This window comes from Somniosus microcephalus, chromosome 8, assembly GCF_052327205.1.
Source record: "Somniosus microcephalus isolate GS21.2 chromosome 8, FLI_Smic_1.0, whole genome shotgun sequence".
In the NCBI taxonomy this organism is placed as follows: domain Eukaryota; kingdom Metazoa; phylum Chordata; class Chondrichthyes; order Squaliformes; family Somniosidae; genus Somniosus; species Somniosus microcephalus.
The window spans coordinates 44698228-44715798 of record NC_140994.1 but is presented as its reverse complement, the minus strand read 5'-3'; the positions used below and the strand labels follow the sequence as shown (position 1 = coordinate 44715798).

General features: G+C 46.8%; 1 protein-coding gene across 3 annotated transcripts in view; it reads left to right on the top strand.

Annotated features, from left to right (window-relative positions):
* The window catches only part of c8h10orf90 (chromosome 8 C10orf90 homolog), a 223571-nt gene that overhangs the window by 76106 nt on the left and 129894 nt on the right, over positions 1-17571 (top strand). The window lies entirely within an intron of this gene.

The window sequence follows — 17571 nt, the reverse complement described above, 5'->3', positions numbered from 1 at the left end:
ATGTGACAAATTGGCTGATGTGAATATCATTCTACTTAAACAAGCTCTAAGCTTACTGATCACTGAACTGAGAAAAAATTATTTTGGCCTGGCCTATGTGGATGAAGATTTGGATATATTTGAACTTTGGATTCAGAGGCCAACATGTGTATCTTCTAAATCCAAATCCCAAATTAAAGATAGGCTGGTGCAATAGAATATCAGCATTGTATAATAGAGACAAGGGCCAAGAAATTCACATGGCGCAAGGACCACGTGAAATGCATGGTGGCAGCTCATTATAATGGAGAGCGTGCAAGGCAATGTGGGTGTAGTCAATGCCACCTTGGATCCTGGGGAACCCTGCAATGTGGGCATAGCTTATTGTTCTCTTGTCTTGCTTTGCTTTGTCCATTGGGAATGTGATGTAGGTATTCCTCCTGGCTCAGACAATCTCGGTGAGCTCCCTGATAGAGCGGTGCACAACAAACTGCAATATGTTGCTGACGTCAGCTGTTGTAGCCTGGCACGAGCCCATGGCATAAATGTTAAGAGCCAGAGTGACCTTGACAGCCTTGGGCTGTGCTGTCCATGCCCTAGTTTGAGGCTCCAGTTGTGACTGTAGCTGGTGACATACTTGATGATAGACTCCTTAGTAAAGAACAGGCAACCCACACATTGCTCCTTGGTGAAGTTGAGGTATGAGAAGTGCTCCCTGTAGGCCCGCTATTGGTATGGCCTCCTGCGCAGTGCCCTCCTCCCCACTCTGCCCCCAACTGCTCTGCCTTCTTTGCTGCTCCCCCTACCCAAAGGTAGACTTAACAGAGCACCCATGACTGCAATAAAATTGTTTTCAAGGAAGAAAAAGCAGTCCAGCACCAGCACAAAGCTGTTAGCAGAATTCAGTTAGGAAAAACACAGAAAATAGCCAATAAAAAGCCCAGAAATGAATTAGCAGTCTGAAACGACAAGCCAGCAACTCACCTGTATGGTGAGGCTGAGCCGTTTAAATAGCACTCCTGCAGGATTCTTGCTGCCTGTTGAAGCCATGATTTGCTGGGCGAGTTTAACATGTGGCAAGTCAGACGCTGGGGTAGGCTAATTTCACAAAAGGGTCCGACATCAAGCATTAGGACCCTTATTTAAATTTTAGAATGAGATATTAAGAGGGGTGACCAAAAGCTTGATTGAAGAGGTGGGTTTGAAGGAGGGCCTTAAAGAAGAAAGAGTGAGGTGGAGAGGCAGAGGGGTTTAAGGAGGGATTTCCAGAAAGTGGGGCCTGAGCAGCTTGAAGGCATGGCCCCCAATGGTGGGGAAATGAGGGAGGATACACAAGTGGCCAAAGATCGAGGACTGAAGAGTTCGCAGGGGGAGGGGGTTGTAGTGCTAGAGGAGGTTACAGAGATAGAGAGGGTTGAGACCATGAGGGGTTTTAAATACAAGGATAAAAATGAAAAAATTGAGGAATTGGGGTCTGGGAGCCAATGTAGGTCAGCAAGGATTGAGGTAATGGATGAGCAGAACTGGGTACAGGATAGGATGCAGGCAGCAGGGTTTTGGATGAGCTGAAGCTTCTGGAAGGTGGAGGATGGGATGCTGTCCAGGAGAGTATTAGAATAATTGAGTTTGGAGGTGACTAAGGCACAGTTTAGGGTTTCAGCAACAGATGGGGCGAGGTAGGGATGATTGTGAGTGATGTTATGGAGTTGGGAGTAGACGGTCTTTGTGATGGAGAGGATATGAAGCCAGAAGCTCAGATTGGGATTGAATAGGACAAGGAGGTTGCAAACATTGACCTTGTATGAATGAATAATGTAACTGTTTCTGCTACTGAAAATCTTCTGAACAAATTTTAATGAGCTATAATAATTATTCCTGAAATTCATTTGTTTAAAATGAGTGCATACTGCTCCTTTAAAAATCTACACTTTTGGGAATTAAATAGAATATGGAAATAATAACTGCAAACATTTGCTTACTTTTCCTTTGACCTCCAGTTCTAAGGCATATTTATTTAAGCAGCAAAATTATGTTGCTGTAGCTTGCAGTCAACTTCTGCAGAAAATATTTTGAAAAATGTGTAACCAAACAATGGAAATTTTCCCTCCAGCTTCATAAATATTAGAGTAGAGTTCTCCTTATTAACAGTTACAAATTTTATAGATGCAACTAAGAAAATTTTAAACCATTTAAAAATCAAACATGCCTGTTGCTGTAGGCACTGTATCATTCACTGCTGCTACACACCATACTCTGTCTGAACTGGGCTGCAAAGTCCCCAGCTCGTACATTCACCAAACAAATAACTGGCTGGCGGCTTCCTCAAAATTCCTATTTACACAAGCAAATGTAACTAAAAAGTCAGCTTTTGAACATACATGACAAAATTAAGTAGGGGATACTCCACCTATTGACAAGCCAGATAATAGTAATTTCTTTCCATGAACTAGTTCTTGTTCAGTGCATGGTGTTTTATTATAAACATTTGTAAAAAGTGACTGCAATAACCATTTGAGGTTGTTCCACAAGATTCGGGCTCATGGGATTAGGGGTAATATATTAGCGTGGATTGAGGATTGGTTAACAGACAGAAAACAGCGAATAGGAATAAACGGGTCATTTTTGGGTTGGCAGGTTGTAATAAGCGGGGTGCCACAAGGATCAGTACTTGGGTCTCAGCTATTTACAATCTACAGGAAACTATTGTTTAAATGGCACCTAATTATCTGGATTTCTCTAATAACCGGCAAAATTCAGGAGTAGATTTTGAGGCTTCCATGTACTGTATATTTGTGGCTGTGTAACCGGGGTTCTCGTACCTTTTGCCGTGTAACCATGGCTCCTGCACCTCTGGTTGTGTAACCGGGTCCCCTGTACCTGTGGCCGTGTAACCGGGGCTCCTGCACTTGTGACTGTGTGATCGAGGCTCCAGCACTTGTGGCCGTGTGATCGGGGCTCCAGCACTTGTGGCCGTGTGATCGGGGCTCCAGCACTTGTGGCCGTGTGATCGAGGCTCCTGTACCTGTGGCTGTGTGATTGGGGCTCCTGCACTTGTGGCCGTGTGATCGGGACTCCTGTACCTGTGGCCGTGTGATCGGGGCTCCAGCACTTGTGGCTGTGTGATCGGGACTCCTGCACTTGTGGCTGTATGATCGGGGCTCCTGTACCTGTGGCCATGTAACCGGGGCTCCAGCACTTGTGGCCGTGTAACAGGGCTCTCGTACCTTGGGCCATTGTCACTCCATGTCCCTTCTTCTGGTCTGAGGTCGGCCGATATATAAATTGCCTCAGTAGGTATACCTCTTGTAGTGTATGTACCTTTAAGAGCCCCTGTGTACTGTAATACTGGTAGTGACCACTCGGGTATATAAGCCTGTATAGCGTCTTGTATCTTTTAGTTCACCTCCAGACTTTGTTCAGTAAACACCTGTTAAACCAACTCCTGCATTCCGTGTCTTCATTAACACACGGATACAACAGTGGCGACGAATTGGAAACGGACTTACCTGCAATTCGGCAGCACCTCAAGGAGATCGATTCCTCAGACGAAGGTCGAAGAAAAAAAAAAAACTAACTGTGGTTTCACCAGCTAGCCGGGCTGGTGGCAGGTACTGCACTAATCCTTCCTGGGCGGCGGGCTGGGGCTCGATCGGGTAGCTCTGCAGCGGGGCCGAGCAGCGAGGCGGAGGCAAACAGAGACGGAGGGTGGAGCACTCGGGAGACGGCCAGCGCTGCAAAGCAGGTCGGCGTTCGGACCAAGCAGAGGGAGGGGAAAAGTCCCAGAGAGTCCGACGGGAACGAGTCTCCAACTATTAAAAATATCTGTGTAAATAAAAACCGTGGAGAACAGCATTGTCAGCAGCGGCAGCGGCGGGAAAGCGCGGGAGACGCCATTTTTTCTCAGCAGGGAAGAAAGGAAAGCGTGGGAGGTGCCATTTTTGATTTTCAGGATGCCTAAGACTGGCAATATTACTGCTTTTAATGGTGATATAGAGGATTGGACTACATATGTGGAAAGAGTAGAGGTATATTGCACAGCGAATGAAGTAGAGGATGATAAAAAGGCATCGGTACTTCTAAATCTGATGGGCGCAAGGACATACGGGCTGTTACGAAACTTAATCACTCCAGCCAAACCGATGGACAAGAATTTTAAGGAGATTGTTGATACCCTACAGGAGCACTTAAACCCAACACCGCTGCTGATAGCGGAACGATTCAAATTCTTCAGGAGGAATCAGCACAAGAATGAAAGTAACGCTGGTTACCTCACCGAATTAAGAAAGCTGTCAAAGCACTGCCAATTCGGGGCAGGACTGGCAGATTCTCTACGAGACAAATTTGTCTGCGGTCCCCTAAGTGAAGGAACACAGAAAAGGCTACTTTCTGAGAAAGATTTGACACTGGACAAGGCTTTCAGTGTGGCTGTATCATACGAAGCAGCAGCAAGGGGAGCTGCAGAGATACAGCAAAAGCCACAGGACTTCGACACCCATGAAATGACATGGGGTTTCGAGAGATGTTATCGCTGCGGCAGATCCACCCATGACCAGAGGGACGGCTGGTTCAAGGACAAAGCATGCAGGCAATGCGGAAAGATGAGACACATTGCACGTGTATGCCGATCTGGAAACAAAAAATCCACTGACAGAAAAAAAATCAATAAGGAAAAGTACAGAAAGGTACAAATGATGACGGACAGTAGCTCCGAAGACCAGAAGAGCGATAGCAACTCCGGAAACAAGAGACTAAGCTGTCTCAAATTACATAATGTAATTGCCAAAGAAGATTACCAGACCATTTGGGTTACCCTCACGATAGCGGGGTCCCCAGTTAAAATGGAGCTAGATACAGGATCAGCTCTGACCATCATAAGTCGACGGGATTACGAGCGGCTATTTCCGCATATACCTTTGAAAGACACATCCATTATCTTGAAGACATATACGGGGCAGAAAGTATAACCCAGAGGGAAAATAAGGGTGCCTGTTGTATACAACGGCAAGGAAATACAGAAGTTGTATTTATACGTTCTGCAAGATGGTGGTCCACCGTTGTTGGGACGTGAATGGATCAGGAAGATACGTTTAGACTGGCACTCCATTCAGGCACTGACGGTGACCAGTAAGAAAAAAAATGATGATGACGTCATACCTGAACGATTAAAAGACATCTTGGCTAACGCCAAAGAAGTGTTTCAACAGGAACTAGGAACCTTGAAAGGCGTCACCGCCTCAATAAAAGTGGAAGATGCGGCAATTCCCAAGTTTTTTAAGGCAAGGCCGGTGCCATACGCAATTCATCCAGCAGTCGAGGCAGAGCTGGAGAATTTGGAAAAAGCAGGCGTGTTATCCAAGGTAGATTGGAGCGAGTGGGCAACACCCATCGTCCCGGTCATGAAGAAAACGTTGAATAATGATAAATCTGAAGAACAGAGAAAAATTCGCATCTGTGGAGACTTCAAGGTGACTGTAAACCCAGTCCTTCACACGATACAGTATCCTCTTCCGAGGATAGAAGATATTTTCGCCTCACTATCCGGAGGGAAACGTTTCACCAAAATTGACTTGGCACAGGCATATCTACAGATGGAGGTTGAGGAGGCCTCTAAAAAGTATCTCATGATAAACACACACAAAGGCCTGTACCAGTACCATCGACTGGTTTTCAGAGTAGCATCAGCTCCAGCTATCTGGCAAAGAGCTATGGAGCAAGTCCTGCAAGGGATTCCGGGGACTCAATGCTACCCAGACGACATCCTTGTAACAGGAGAAAACGACAATGAGCACCTTGCCAATTTGGAGCAGGTGCTCACTAGGCTGAGAGAACGGGGCCTACGAGCAAATCGCCCCAAGTGCGAATTTTTCCAGAAACAAATATCATATTGTGGCCACATAATTAACGAAGAAGGGTTGCATAAGTCAACTGTTCTGCACCCTCTTAACGCACTGCTACAAACGGGAGTAATTTGGAAATGGAGCAAAGACTGTAAACGTGCCTTCCATAAATGCAAAGGCTTGATCACGTCCAAGGAAGTGTTGGCTCATTACAACCCATCACTGCCAATCAGACTGGCGTGCGATGCATCCCCTTACGGCGTAGGAGCAGTATTATCGCATAGATTCCCTGATGGCTCGGAGCGGCCGATAGCTTTTGCGTCACGCTCATTGAACTCAGCTGAGCGTAACTATGCCCAGATCGACAGGGAAGCACTCAGCCTGGTGTGGGGAGTGAAGAAATTCAACCATTACCTACACGGACAAAAATTTACCTTGTTGACTGACCATCAACCCCTCGTCTCCATATTCAACCCTAAAAAGGGCGTTCCCATTATGACAGCGCAAAGGCTACAGAGGTGGTCCCTTTTCCTAGGGGCACACCAATATGACATAGAATACAAAGGATCAAAACAGCATGGGAATGCTGACGGTTTATCGCGCCTACCGTTGCCAACGGTAGAAGAGGCACCTACAGTGGACCCAGTGGAGATGTTCCACTCAACCATAGTGGAATGTTTACCAGTAACAAACTCTACCATTGAAAAGGAAACGAGAAATGACCCGACTCTCTCATGAGTCTACGGTTTAACGGTGAAGGGATGGCCAGCACATGGCGAACCACTGTTGCCAGCATTCTCGCAAAGAAGAGAACAGCTGTCAGTGTGCCGAGGAACCTTGATGTGTGGATCCAGAGTGGTGATTCCACCCAAACTCCAGGATAAAGTGCTAAATGAGCTTCACGAGGGGCATCTGGGTGAAGTGACATCGAAGAAATGACCAAGAGCTGTCTAGGATGCCAGAAGGTCCAAAACGCCCCACCACAAGCCCCTCTACATTCATGGGAGTGTCCCTCATCTCCATGGCAAAGGGTACATATCGACTTTGCTGGTCCATTTATGGACTCAATGTTCTTAATCGCGGTTGATGCACACTCCAAGTGGCCGGAGGTAATAAAGATGTCCTCCACCACCACGGAAAAAACCATCACAGTATTAAGGACCATATTTGCCAGGAATGGGCTGCCTGAACAGATCTGTTCTGATAATGGACCGCAATTTGTGTCCGAAGAATTCAGGAAGTTCTTAAAAAACAATGGGGTTAAGCACTACACGTCCGCCCCATACCATCCCGCCACCAATGGATTAGCTGAAAGGTTTGTCCAGACCTTCAAGAAGGCCATAAAGGCCATGGGTAATGAAGACATAAATCTACAACATAAGGTAGATGCATTCCTGTACACAAACAAGAAGTTAACACATGTGGTTACAAACCAAACTCCCGCCATGATGTTTTTCAATAGAAGACTAAGATGCCGGCTGGATTTGATCAAGCCAAACATCAGAAGGGACGTAGAGAACCGGCAATTTCAAGGCTAACTAGAACCTTCCAGATAGGTCAACAAGTTTTGGCCCGGGACTACCGTACCGCGAAATGGCAGCCTGGAACTATTTGCACACGACTAGGACCGCTGATGTATACCGTGGACATTGGTGAAAGCATAATAAGGCACCATGCTGACCAGATCATAGAGTCATCCGAAAAGGGACAACCTACACCACAACTCTATACGCCTAATGATGAAGCAGAGGTACCCATAGTATCTACCTCCGATCCGGTGATACTGGAACCAGATGAACCCGACACTGGCATTCAAGCCGAATCGACCTTGCCAAAAGAACCTACTACACCACCGAAAACTACTACACCACCGAGGCGTTATCCGGACCAAGTCAGGAAGCCTCCAGAGAGACTGACTTATAATTGATTAACTGCAGCAAATGTGTAGATTATTGTTCTTGTAAACATGTTAATTAATGATTACTTAAAATGTTATGTACTAATTATCTAAAAGGGGAGGAATTGTAGTGTATGTACCTTTAAGAGCCCCTGTGTACTGTAATACCGGTAGTGACCACTCGGGTATATAAGCCTGTATAGCGTCTTGTATCTTTTAGTTCACCTCCAGACGTTGTTCAATAAACACCTGTTAAACCAACTCCTGCATTCCGTGTCTTCATTAACACATGGATACAACACCTCTCCATTATCCAGAATTTTTAATCAACCGGCACCATCCTGGTCCCGTAGGTGCCGGATACGAAAGAGTTTACTGTATATCAATTACTTAGATGAGGGGACTGAGTGTAATATATCCAAGTTTGTGACGATACAAAGCTAGTTGGGAAAGTAAGCTGTGAGGAGGACACAAAGAGGCTGCAAAGGAATATAGACCGTTAAGTGATTGAGTAAGAAGGTGGCAGATGGAGTATAATGTGGGGAAGTGTGAAATTATCCAGTTGGTAGGAAGAATGGAAAAGTAGAATTTTTTTTAAGGTAAGCAACTAGTAAATTTTGGTTTTCAGAGGGATTTGGGTGTCTTTGTACACTAATCACAGAAAGTTAACATGCAGGTACAGCAAGCAATTAGGAAGGCAAATGGTAGGTTAGCCTTTATTGCAAGGGGTTTGGAGTATTAGAGTAAGGAAGTCTTGTTGCAATTATATAGGGCTTTGGTGAGACAACACCTGGAGTACTGTGCACAGTTTTGGTCTCCTTACCTAAGGAATGATATACTGTACTTGCCTTAGAGGGGGTGCAACGACGGTTCACAAGATTGATTCCTTGGATGAGGGGGCTGTCCCATGAGGAGAGATTGAGTAGAATGGCCTATATTCTCTGGAGTTTAGAAGAATGAGAGGTGATCTCATTGAAACGTATAAAATTCTTAGAGGGTTTGACAGGGTAGATGCCAAGGGCCTGTTTCCCCTGGCTGGAGTGTCTAGAACTAGCGGGTCACAGTCTCAGAATAAGGGGTCGGCCATTTAAGACTGATATGAGGAGAAATTTCTTCACTCAGAGGGTTGTGAATCTTTGGAATTCTCTACCCCAGAGGGCTGTGGATGCTCAGTCGTTGAGTATTTTCAAGACAGAGATCGATAGAGTTTTGGGCACTAAGGGAATCAAGGGATATGGGGATAGGGTGGGAAAGTGGAATTGATGTAGAAGTTCAGCCATGATCTTATTGAATGGTGGAGGAGGCTCAAGGGACTGTATGGCCTACTCCTGTTTCTATTTCTTATGTTCAAATCCGGCCTCGGGTGACTGTCTGTGTGGAGTTTGCACATTCTTCCCCGTGTTTGCGTGGGTTTCCTCCGGGTGCTCCGGTTTCCTCCCACAGTCCAAAGATGTGCGGGTTAGGTTGATTGGCCATGATAAAAAAATTGACCCTTTGTGTTAGGGGGGATTAAATACGTGGGGTTACGGGGATAGGGCTTGGGTGGGATGGCTGTCGGTGTAGGGACCGGGTGCTAGGGTTTGGATGATCAGCCATGATCTCGTTGAATGGCGGAGCAGGCTCGAAGGGCCGAATGGCCTACTCCTGCTCCTATCTTCTATGTTTCTATGTTTCTATGATATCATAGAATTTTACAGCACTAAAGTCCATTCAGCCTATCATGCCCATGCCAGCTCTTTGAAAGGGCTATCCAATTAGTCCCACTCCCCCTGCTCTTTCCCCATAGCCCTGATATAGTGGCTTTAAAGTAATAAAACATTCCAAGGCACCTCACAGAGGCGACAATAACCAGACACTGAGAAGTGGAGAGAGAAGGATTGCGCTGGTAACCAAACGCAAGTTCAAAGAAGTAAGTTTTGAGGAAGCTTTGAAAGAAGGGAGAGAGGTAGTAAGGGGGAAGGGTTTTACTGAGAGTTTACAGAAATTGGGCTAAAACAAGAGAAAGCTCCTCAGCCAAAAGTGGTGTGGAGGGAAGGCAGGATGCAAAGGAGGCCAGGCTCCAAGAGCGGAGACATATGCAGAGCTAGGGAAGGCTGAGGCTCCGAAGAAATTTGTAAATAAGGACAAGGGTTGCGAAATTGAAGCTTTGGTGGACAGAGTAATTAGGGAATGGAACTTAACGCAGACAGAGTGCAGGTGGTGGTGTTTTGGATGAGTTGCAGCTTATGAAGGGCAGAACTTGGGAACAATTAGGGGAGATTTTCCTCATTGCTGCACCTGGAAACAGGCAGCTCCCAAGCACAGCAGGGATGAGTTAAGGGCAGAGACCCATTGGCCGAGAAATTCGTGAGCGCCTGTTTCAGGTGTGGATACAGCGTGCCGATTTTTTAACCTTTACCAATATGGTCGGCGGTGCACAGCTGGCTCACAATGTGCGTGTGCTTCCTGGCCACCATTTTGGTAGCTTAGGAAAATCAAGGGATATGGTGTTAGGACGGGAAAGTGGAATTGATGTAGAGGTTCAGCCATAATCTTATTGAATGGTGGAGCAGGCTCGAGGAGCTATATGGCCTACTCCTGCTCCCAAAATAGGGTGCTGTGCGGCCAGATTTATAGGCCATTATGTCAGATCTTCGTCCCCAATATGCTGCCCTGGGATTTCTGGGATGTTACCAACTAAGTGTAATGGCCTGCACCTGCAATAGGTGCAAGTCCATTGTGAGCACTCAAACAGCCTATAGTTACATAACTAACATTCTCATAACGTGTATAATCAAGTTATAGTCATCGATTTGGACAGGTCCCAAAATGATCACTATAAACAAATGATCACTACATTGTGAAAGTGGCAGTCTGATAATGTCCTGCGGTGCAGCTGTCAAACTAAAAGCTGCCACTTTGAGCAGAGCACTGCTCAGCTGTGTAAAGTCTTGGTAAACAGTGTTGTTGAACAGCTGAGCAGCGCTGAGAGCAGCAACTTGCATTAAGCTGTAAATTAACTTTGAAAGCCTTGATATACCACTAGAATCCAGAAAGGGACAAAGTTCATACTTGCTTCATTTGTACTTGCCACCAGGTCCATACTTGCTCCATTAACTGCTGCGGTTCTTTGCTTTCTCTTCAACAGTAGTAGCAATTTAAACAATTGGTGGCCAACTGCCAAATCCCGATGTGCTGCTCAATTCCTTATCCTCTTTAGGATACCTGCAGTATTTTAAAACTAGAGCACTGTTCAGTAATATTCTTAGAAGTCAAGAGACAATTGTTCACCGTCTAATCGAGGATTTTAAGAGGATCAAGAACTGAGATGCCCAAACTACGGAATATCAATTCATTAAAAAAATCTAATAATCAACTCTATTGCGTTCAATCGGTCACTTAGCTTATGCCTTGTTAATGTTGAAACCTGTCCCATTTTCTGGGCTCAGCAACATGCCATGCTTTATTTATAACGCAGGATAGGTCCGCTTCAGATTATATACTTTGCAAATTCAATTTTATGTCCAGGAAAACTAATGGGGGGCTAGATTCGATAGCCCCTGCAAATGGGCGATTAGCCCACGCCTGTTGAGTCCGATGCAGGCAGCACACAAACGGCGTGCTGCCTGCTAATTAAAATGATTGCGGTGATGAGGAAGCACGAAACACATTGTTCGGTGGCTCAGTGCCTCAGCAGGGGGCCCAAGTTCGTGCGAAGCTAGCACTACTTAAAGCTAGCTGCACTACTTAAAGCCAGCCTGCACCTCTTAAAGGGGAGGTGCATTCTTGCTGGAGCAGGTGCTGGAAGTTCCTGGGAAGAGAGTGTGAGCAAGAAGAATACTGAATTATGGCACAACAGGGCAGAGAATGTGCTCCAAGGTTTTCAGATGCTGCACTGGAGACCTTGGTGGAGGAGGTAGACAGGAGGAGAGATGTCCTCTATCCACAGGGGACCAGGAGGCCCTCCAGACAAACTCGAAGAAGGCAGTGGGAGTAGATAGCCCTGCCGGTCAATGCCAGAAGTCAAGCCTCGGGGAGCTGGATGCAGTGTCGCAGAAAGTTCAATGACTTCACATGAATGGTCAAGGCCAGTGAAGTCATCTTCAAAAGCCACATCCCACCAACTGCACCACTAGCCTCACACACTGCTCAATGCACCACACCCCCATCACTCACCTACCAACAATCTCTATCAATCAGGACTCATACCTCACATTCATAGCTTCAGCTCACCCTCACACACTTAGCACTGCTCCAAGCCTAACACACACATCTCACAAGTTGCACACACTGCCACCTATTCAACAATAACAGACACATCACCCAAACACATTGCACCACACTCACTGACACACTTCCCCCTCTCTTGCAGGACCAGATGGCTCATAACTAGAGGCAGCAGGGGCTACCCGCACAGGGACAGGTGCGTCTGCGTGACCTAACCCCCAGGGAGGAGATGCTGCTGTAGATTATTAGAGCAGCCATTGCTGATCCCATGGCCAGTGGGGGTGGAGGAGGGTGCTGAAACAATCAAAGGTGATGGTATCCTCATACCTAATCCTCCTTCTCACATCCCACTTCCCCCTCATCCCACAATCTCTTTGATTTACAAGCTGCAGATGGTGTAAGCATGCACCTCTTGCTTTCCCCAACTCCCCTCAGCATAACCCTACCCTTGTGCCTTTCTCCTTTCAGGTAGCCAAGAACTGCAATCTGGCCAGGCAGTGGTGAAGGAGCAGGAACTGGAAGAGGAAGAAGGCAACGATGCTGAAGACACAGCACCGTCACTCGATTTCACACTCGCAGCCACCAGCTCACTCACTGACACACTGCATACTTTAGAGGATAGCTTCGATGTGGGATCTGCACATGGTGTGACACCAGGCCCGAGTGGCCTGCAGCCAGGGCAGGGGGAAAGGGTAGCACAGGTACCAGCTCCCCGGAGGTCGAGGTCACACATGAGTTCTGCTGCAAAGGACTCAGAGGAGCACTTCGATGGGGCAGGCTACAGAAGAAGGCTGATGGGTATGCACAGTGAACTGCTTGGTGCATTGGCAGGCCTGCCAGAAAGCCTGCGAGCAATGTCGAGGAGAAGAAGTAGTCCGGCACCAACTTGGCACAGGGCTTTGCTTGGAGCCTATCTTTTCCAGCATGGAAATGATGGCCAACTCCATTAGCACATTTGCAGACCCAACCAGGATGCAGCATCTGATGGCCAATGTCTCAACTTCTATTGCAGCACAAGCAGAAGTCACCCAACCCCTGGGTGCTGCAGTGGAAGCTCAAATTTCTGTCATGCAAGCTCAGACTGCTGCCATCGTGGCTGCACTTACCAGTGTTCAAAGGGGCTTGCAGGGTGTCACAGCAGTCTTGCAATCTGTCCTCCAACAGATTACTAGGATTGCTGAGGCACCACCCCGGGGGAGTGGCAGTGGCTCCGGATGACAGCATTTGTCCTGCTACTCCGCCAGTGCCCTTGCTGTTGCCTGTCAGCCAGCCAGCCCAGACTGCTGCCGCCCATGCTGAGATGCTGCACTCTGAAACCAGGCCTTCTAGGCCTAGAGCTGCCTGACGTCATCCTCCAAGGCCATCTGCAGTCTCCTCCACTGAAAGTCAGCAGCCTTCCACCAACAATGCGGCAGTCACTGGGGTAGCACTGCAGAGGAGCACTAGGACAGGCAAAGGCACACGGAAGACAGGCACTAAGGGAATACACAAGGGTGCTTAGTTTACGTTTGTTTGCAATATGATTTCATTTATAAATTTGGTTTGGAATGTTTATTTTGTGTTGGCTTTTATTTTTCCATTGTGGCCAACATCGTGGCTGTGATGGTCAGTGGCAGAGGGAAGGTAAGGTGTGGGACTGTTGGTGAATGTGGAATTGGGGTTGCGTTTACTGGTATCACAGCTGGATGAGTCGGTCACGGACAACCCAGACAGAAAGGGGCTGCCTCCTCCCTTCCTCTTCCTCTCTCCTCCTCTTGCTCCTCAGCTGGTCACCGTATAGCTGGTGGCAAGGGCTGTGGCCTCATAATGGCGAGGTTGTGCAGCATGCAGCAGACCACCACAAATCTCGACACCCACGGTGCCGAGTACTGCAGGGCTCCTCCAGAGCAGTCCAGGCAGCGGAAGTGTTGTTTCAACGTGCTTGATGATGCTGCGTGTGGCAGCATGGCTTTCATTGTATGAATGTTGCCCACGTGTGCGTGGGTTGTGCACCGGAGTCCTGAGCCATGTTATTAATGGATAACCCTTGTCTCCCAGTAGCCACCCCCTGCTTTGCCATGGTGACCCAAATGCAGATGGGACAGCAGACTACTGCATGACTGCTGCCAGGATACTGGGCATTGACCTGTATGATTTGCTGAGTATGGTTGCACACCAGCTGGATGTTGAGGGTGTGGAATCCCTTTCAGTTGCGGTACATCTCAGAATTGAGATGCAGCGTCTGCAAAAGCGACCTGCATGCAGTCAGTGCCACCCTGCACCATGGGGAAGCCTGCAATCCTCGTGAAGCCACGCACTCGCTCTGCCTCCTGCTCTCTGGCCAGAGAGAAAGAAATGTATTCAGCTCACTTGGAATACAGAGCCTCAGTTACCTCCCTTATGTAACAGTGCTCGGCAAACTGGGAGATGTTGCAAATATCTCCTTCTCCAGCCTGAAAGGAACTCGACGCATAAAAGTTTATGGCCACCGGGACCTTCACAGCCACTGGCAAACCGGTCCTCGCCCTGTTCTGAGGTTGCAGCTGTGGCTGCAGCAGGTGGCAGATTTCAGTGAGAACATCTTTAGTGAACCCAGACATCTGACACATTGTTCCTCACTGAGGTTCAGGGAGGAATATTGCTCCCTGAACACCCTGGGCGGATATGGCCTCCTGTTAAGAGTCCTTCTCCCCCTCCCCCTCCTCCTTCTGCCAGAAGCTTGTCCTGCTCTGCCGCCTCTGCTCATTCTCCCTGTCATGCTGTAGGCCAAGTGGAATGCCTACTACTGCACCCATGTCTTGAAGCAAGTGGTCTGTGCAGAATCCTTAAAGTCAGTACAAAGTCTGTCAACACCTGCCACACCACTCCCTGTAGATATAAGCAACTTGAAATAACTGTATAAACCACCAAACACTTCTACAAATTCAGCAACAGCCAGTAGAAATCAATCAGCAACTAATCTGCAAGTTGGTGATGATCCCTTTAAATAACATTGGTGGGGGTCCTTCCTGCTGCTGAACGCGTGTTCAGCTGTGCGTGTTTAAAAGAGGGCATCAGCTGGAGCATTGAACTCCAAAATGGTAGCGCTGGCATCGTTGCACGCTGATTGACGTCACGATCTGCCTACTCTGCATATTTCCAGCGCATTCTCCCTGTGCCTCCGCTAACAACCTGTCCAAGATGGCGTCCAGCGCAGTCCGCACCAGAAGTGTGCGCGCGTGCCACGGATGCCATTTTAGACCCGAATATGCACCCGTAGCACCCAAACAACGGGCACTACCGAGTCAAATTTTGCAGCCATATTGTCAATACACACCACATATGCATACATTTTAAAAACATTTCCAGCAGGTAGATATAATGGGCCGCAAGGAAGCGGCGAGCAGTGACTTGGGACAGCTTGTGTGAAAATTATATTTTTCCAGCTCCACTATTAGTATCTAACCCACTATTTCTAAATTGACACTGCCATCCCATGGAGTTGCTTTCACTTACGTTTTTCTCAATTCAGAGTGGTAAATGTAGATTGGATTTCTGAGTTAGCCTGGCCTCCCTCTGTGAGTGTATATTAGCAATAAAAGCTTGTGGTTTACGAACTAATATTATCCCTTGTGTGGAAGTTACACCTTATTTACACTCAGCGGTTCGAGCAGACCATATGTCTGTCTAAATTCAAATTATAATTGCAACAAATTCTGCACTTGAATAGGTACTAGCAAAAACCTCTAGGATACAGGTTTGAATGGCAGGATCAATGTTGGAGAAAACACAATGCCAAGTTCTGAAGACGGAAGGAGGGGTGAATTGTCTTCTGCACATCGTATCCTCTGTTGGCTGTTGTGTTTCATACCTTACTTCATGTATGTAGCACCTGGCATTCAGTTTCCTTGGAGCTACTCCTGATTTGCTGCCGTTACTTCACCGGATGGGTGGCCGAAACCCCATTTATACAATGGTGTGGAGTGAGAGCAGCTCTCAGGAAATTCCAGGCTTAAATAAAGTGCTATAGTCAGGAGTCAACTCCTAAAGACAAGTGATATGAGGAGAGAGAACTCTCCTGAATCATAACTGTGATGTACGATAGCCAGGTTTTTGAGATGATGTCTGCATTTTGCATGATGCAAATTAGTGAACACCCGGGATGTGACATTTAGTAAGTGAGTGGGCAAGAACATGGCAGATGGAATATAATGTGGAGAAATGTGAAGTTATCCACTTTGGTAAAAAAAATAGAAAAGCAGAATATCTTTTAAATGATAAGAGATTGGGAAATGTTGGTATTCAGAGGGACCTGGGTGTCCTTATACACGAATCACTGAAAGTTAACATGCAGGTACAGCAAGCAATTAGGAAAGCAAATGGTATGTTGGCCTTTATTACAAAAGGATTGGAGTATAAGAGTAAAGAAATCTTACTGCAATTATATAGGACCTTGGTGAGACCACACCTGGAGTACTTTGTACAGTTTTGGTCTCCTTACCTAAGGAAGGATATACTTGCCATAGAGGGAGTGCAACGAAGGTTCACCAGACTGATTCTGAGTTGGGGGGATTGTCCTATGAGGAGAGATTGCGTAGACTAGGCCTATATTCGCTAGAGTTGTGAAGAATGAGAGGTGATCTCATTGAAACGTATAGAATTCTTAAGTGGCTTGATAGGGTAGATGCTGGGTGGATGTTTCCACTGGCTGGGGAGTCTAGAACTAGGGGTCACAATCTCAGAATAAGGGGTTGGCCATTTAGAACTGAGACTGAGATGAGGAGAAATTTCTTCACTCAAAGGGTTGTGTATTTTGGAATTCTCCACCCCAAAGGGCTGTGGATGTTCAGTATACTCAAGAGTATATTGAGTATATTCAAGAGCGATCGATAGACTTTTGGATACTAAGGGAACCAAGGGATATGGGAATAGTGTGGGAAAGTGGAGTTGAGGTAGTAGATCAGCCATGATCTTATTGAAGGGTGGAGCAGGCTCGAAGGGCTGAATGGCCTACTGCTCCTATTTCTTATGTTCTTAAAGTGCAATGCATTATCTGCCTGAAGTATAACTAAAGGTGCCCAGTAGGTATATTGACGGACTGTCATAATGGCTTCTCTGTAAATGTCGGTAAATTGTACTGTGGTTTCTGCACTTTGGTAAGGTGGTCTGTAGACCCAACTTTTGCAGCGCCTTATTGAAGACTTGTACTACAAGAGAGATGGTGGAAGGTTAATTGGTGTATAGAACTCTTTTGTCAGCATTTGGTAAACTGAAGAGAATGTGGCTGTCTCAACACTAATGAGAAGTTCAATGCGCTGTCGGAGCTAATGATTCAGGCAGTGGAAGAGAGAGGGTGTGAGGACATAACTTTATCCTACACCAGAGGTGCAGTCACTAGAAGATGTACTGCAACCATTGACTTTAACTCTGGCATCCTATTCAGGTGGAGATTTTTGATGAGATTGAAGAGAGGCAGAGTTAAGCCAATACCTTCTAAAATTTTCCACTGGTTAGGAAATTGGCTGAGCGGCAGGAGACAGAGAGTAGGGATAATGTGCAGGTACTGTCATTGGCATGATGAGACCAGTGGTGATCTGTGTTGGGGCCTCAACTATTCACTGTATTTATTAACAACTTAGATGATGGGACAGAAAGCCACATATCCAAATTTGCTGGTGACACAAAGATAGGTGG